General features: G+C 47.1%; 1 protein-coding gene across 1 annotated transcript in view; it reads right to left on the minus strand.

Moving 5' to 3' along the window:
• Positions 1 to 3,381: 3,381 nt before the first annotated feature.
• Positions 3,382 to 5,000, minus strand: part of LOC106812867 (COP9 signalosome complex subunit 7b-like) — a 22,572-nt gene continuing 20,953 nt past the window's right edge. The window contains exon 9 of the transcript XR_001394397.1: positions 3,382 to 3,438. The gene's annotated coding sequence lies outside the window, so the exon portion shown is untranslated. The remainder of the gene's footprint in view (positions 3,439 to 5,000) is intronic.

Genomic DNA, 5,000 nt, shown 5'->3' on the forward strand with positions numbered 1-5,000 from the left:
GGTAACATAGACTTGGAAGGATCTTGTTAGAGCAATAGAAGAGGCGTTATAACCAAACTGGATGCATACTTGAATGCTAACGATACGTTATCAATGGGTAAGTCTATTGTGAAAACACACACATCCGAGGGTTAAGTGTTGATACGTAGATATATGGCCGATAAGATACGCGGCGACGCACTAAACGCAGGCACACCGCAATACGACGGCACCAGCCCCGGGCCGGCCGGCCACGCCTACCGCACGCACGCAAGTCAACATACGCACGCGCACGCACAGCGCGGCACACGGCGCGCGCGCGCCGACAACACACGCACACACGCACACACGCGCCGCGCGCACGGGCACACACACGCACGCGCACGCCACATACACGCGTGCGCGCACACGGACATGCAAACATGTGCCTGATGTGTCTTATATATACAGGTTGCTCACGAGTGTGTGTGTGTGTGTGTGTCGTGTGTGTTGTGTGTTGGTTTGTGGTCGTGGAATGCAGAAACGGACGCTCCACGCTGCGCCTGTATGGAATAAACGTATAGACTGCTCTAAAAGCTCAAAACGGCCCTTGAATACTCTGTCGCGTTTACTGCATAATGCCAAAAAAAATACGTTGATTGTGGCGAATAAATGGACAGCGACTAACAATTGTGAGCCTGAGGTTTTCATTATGTTTATGTTCGCTCCGTCATATTGGCGCTTCATCGAACTATCAAGTCCGATAGAACCGACATTATACGTAGTGAGTATATAGATGGGTCCGGCGACGTAGGGAAAAGGTCTAAGTGTGAGAATATGAGGAACTGATCGAGAACGTCCGGTCCGCTATGCTCCAGCTGTGTGTAGTGTGTGGTTTACGAATGGCGTATGACTCTCACAATTGCGTAATCTATTATATATAGTATATCGAAGGGTAACGTCGTTATGACAAAAAAACTGTGTTCTGCCGTCATTTTGGTTTCATTGACTCACCGATTCAATATAGTCACTCTCGATGCAACCAGCCAGTTGCGTAGGTAGTAACGCCATATTCTATCATTCATGTGACGAACACATTTGACGATGTGTCACTAGTCACATAGAAGCCGATCTGCCATTCGGAGATATCCCTGATTAAGAAGCTATCAGCAATTGCACTAACACATACAACATGCACCAAGCTGACCAAACACTATACTGACGGTTTACCTTTAATTGGCGTTAGAGTAATCTCTCTCATATTCTTTTATCCGATTCGAAGGTATCATAGAATATGTGACATTATAACACTGGTATTGTATTGTCCGGATCCGCGTCCTACAGTGCGGATGAGTTCACGTCTAGAGAAAGGCAACTTTAGCTAAAATAGTTAATCAACACGCCTACGAGCACGCTTAGCAGACTACGCTTGTATGAACGAACAAAGGAAGCAAACAAACAGTCTCTAGTCTTAGATTAGTGAGTAATGTCGAGCGATTACTACCACCGACATACGTACGGACAAAAATGCGGGGGAAGGTAAACATGAGGTCGATAGTCGCTGTGAAATGAATCAGTAAATGTGAGGTGTACACAATAGAATACAGTAGGCAGCATTGATTATTCATGATTATTTAAGTCTCTGATAGTGATGAAGTTTAACTGAAAGGTGGTCGCATTACTGGTTTCTAGAGTAACCCGTGATTACTTCATGGTCTATTATGTTATAGAGATCTATAAGTTAGAGCAAAGTTAGAGGCTCGTCTCAACTGATTTACAGTCCGAGCAATGTAAGCGACGTTTTAGCGTGGAAAACGTGGTCATGTAGCCTATCTGTGGAGTTCGCGGCAGGCCCTGTGGGATTTTCCGGCGAATTTTCGACATGGACATTTAGTTCAAATGTACACAATCGGCATAAGCAATCAGTTAAACGCATTGTAAGTATTCCGAGCACTTGAAGAGGATTAGGACGAAATAGAATAGTAGATTTAGAATAGAATCAGAACGGATGAAACGTTTAATATGCTGGCTAGTGGGTAGGAGTTAGTCGGTTAGAGTAAGATCATGTCAGTAGATCTGGGCGCGAATAACGAAGCGTTCTTGGGTGTTATATGCTCATGACCAGCCCACCCGCCCCTTTAGTGTGCTGAATGAAGGTATCAGGTTGGGTGCTTCGTTGGTGATTTATCTGTTCTTCAGCTAATTGGCAGGTTTCTTGGATTGATTGCTCTAGCTTCCGCCTAATTTGTGCAGGGTTTCTAGTTGGTAGAGGAGTAATGTTGATGAGGGCGTTCTAAGCCTTCGCGGCTAAATTTTTGTTCAGGGTTCTTGGCCATTGATTGCTCATAGCTTTCAGTAATTGTGTCCACATCTAGGAGTCCGCTGTCAGACTAAATACGACATCCGAGCTCAACCTTGCGCGTAAACGGCTACGTTGATTATTTAGAGAAATACTAGAGACAGCCTTCTTCTCGCTATCTCCTTTCCCCAATCTCACAGTCCCGTTTAACCCGGCTTTCCCCCACCCCGCCCGGTCATCACTTTCGGGGGACTGGGTCCGTCCGCTCCCCACGCTGTGCCAGTAAACAATGCAAAAGACCCCGACCATCGGTAATACTCGACGCGATCGTCCCCTCTGTCCTCGCCCATAAGAGGTCACATGTTCATGTTGGTGATCCCTCCCCAACCCCATTCTCACAGCTCTCATTAAATCCCCCGTACGCTTGGCCCGTACCTCACATTCTCACAACCTACCCCAAACCCACGCCACATAATCTCACTACCTCCCGTTACGTCGCTTACATTCTCGACTAAACCTTTACCCCACCACATATAATGCTCGACTACCATCCACGATCGCTCTCACCATTCTCATCTAACCGGTGACCCACCCAACAAATTCAACTACCTCCCTACGTCGCTTACATTCTCACTAACCTACCCCACCCACATAATCTCACTACCTCCCTACGTCGCCACATTCTCACTAACCTACCCCACCCCACCCACATATTCTCACTACCTCCCTACGTCGCCACATTCTCACTAACCTACCCCACCCGACCCACATATTCTCACTACCTCCTACGTCCGCCACATTGCTCACTAACCTAGCCCACCCATCCCACATAATACTCACTACCTCCCTACGGGGCGCCACATTCTCACGTAACCTTCTACCCCCACCCACCCACATAATCTCACTACCTCCCTACCGTCGCCCACATCCTCACTACCCCCTCCCAGCCCATCCTCACAGTTCTGAATATTTCTCGCCCATCAATCGTTCAAATTCTCACTAACATTAACCGTACCCCTAATAGCGTAGCTCTCTTCTCCCCTCCCTCTTCCGCTTTCTCTTAGCCACCCACCATTCTCTCTAAACCTACCCCACCCACACCACCAAAAGTCTCTTTCTCTCTCTCTCTCTCTCTCTCTCTCTCTCTCTCTCTCTCTCTCTCTCCCTCGCTCTCTCTCTCTCTTCTCTCTCTCCTCCTCTCTCCTGTTCTCTTCTCTCTCTCTCTGCTCGCTCTCTCTCTCTCTCTATCTCGGGCTTCGCTCTCTCTCTCTCTCTCTATCTAGTCTATAGATATATATATATATATATTATATCTCTCTCTCTCTCCATCCACGAACAGGTTCGACGCGGGCGCGCTTTAGGAAAGACGACATTTGCTCGTGCCAGGGACTCGCTTTTCACGTGCCGCTTCAATGCGTAATGACGCATAGTTCGATTATTACATTTATTCGCTAAAAAAATATGTTTTTTTCTTCTCACGCGTCGTCGGTCTGCTAGATGTGTGCCTGGCTTTAATTGAGCCACTCGGGTCCGCTCTGCTTCCGATAAACACTTATATAAATTCACACCGCACGCCCCGTCTGTTCGCGTGAGCTGTTCGGACAGTGCAGCGTTGCGGTAGAATTATCACTGCTGGCCATAAGTTTCGCCACTCGAGCTTCAGTGTTTAGGTCAATAAGGAGCTTTTACGGTGTTACGTTCCCGGACGGGCTTTCAGTGGCAAATAAGCAGTGCCGACCGAGCAGCGCTAGAATAAACGCGGGCAGGAATACGCCCTAGGTAAGATAGGTCAACAGGTAGAATGAGCAGGTAGGCAGATCATCAGGTAGAATAAGCAGGTAGACAGATCATCAGGTAGAATAAGCAGTAGACAGATCATCAGGTAGAATAGCAGTAGACAGATCATCAGGTAGAATAAGCAGGGTAGAAGATGAGATTGTAATAGGCAGGTAAATAGATCGGCGGGTATATAGTCAGCAGGTCAGGTAGATAGATTAGTTTGTATAAAGAACATGTTCAAGATTTGCAGGCACGTATATAGTGAGCAGGTAGATAGATTAGCAGGTAGATCGATCAGCAGTGAGACTGAGCAGGTAGACTAAGCAGGTAGATTGATAAGCATGTGTAATTATCAGGTAGATAGCTCTGCATGCATGTATATAGCGAGCAGGTAGATAGATCAGCACGTAGATCAGCAGGTATATAGCGAGCAGGTAGATAGATCAACAGGTAGATAGATCAGCAGGTAGATAGATCAGCAGGTAGATAGATCAACAGGTAAATAGATCAGCAGGTAGATAGATCAGGCAGGGTAATAGATTCAGCAGTATATAGATCAACAGGTAAATAATCAGCAGGATAGAATAGATCAACAAGGTAAATAGATTTCAGCAGCGTAGATCAGCATCAGCAGTAGATAGATCAGCAGGTAGATAGATCAGCAGGTAGATAGATCAGCAGGTAGATAGATCAGCAGGTAGATAGATCAGCAGGTATATAGATCAGCAGGTATATAGATTAGCAGGTAGATTGACCCTCACTTCGCACCTACGCCGACCGCACTCTAACGATGCTGCCTCACTTCGCACCTACGCCGACCGCACTCTAACGATCCTGCCTCACTTCGCACCTACGCCGACCGCATTCTAACGTTACCGCGCGACGGACGCACCGAAGATGAATAAATAATGATGCAAGCCGTCGGAATTTAATCAGATTGTTAGCGGCCGCAGCAGCAGCGTGT

This window comes from Priapulus caudatus, unplaced genomic scaffold, assembly GCF_000485595.1.
Source record: "Priapulus caudatus unplaced genomic scaffold, Priapulus_caudatus-5.0.1 Scaffold695, whole genome shotgun sequence".
Taxonomy (NCBI): Eukaryota; Metazoa; Priapulida; class Priapulimorpha; order Priapulimorphida; family Priapulidae; genus Priapulus; species Priapulus caudatus.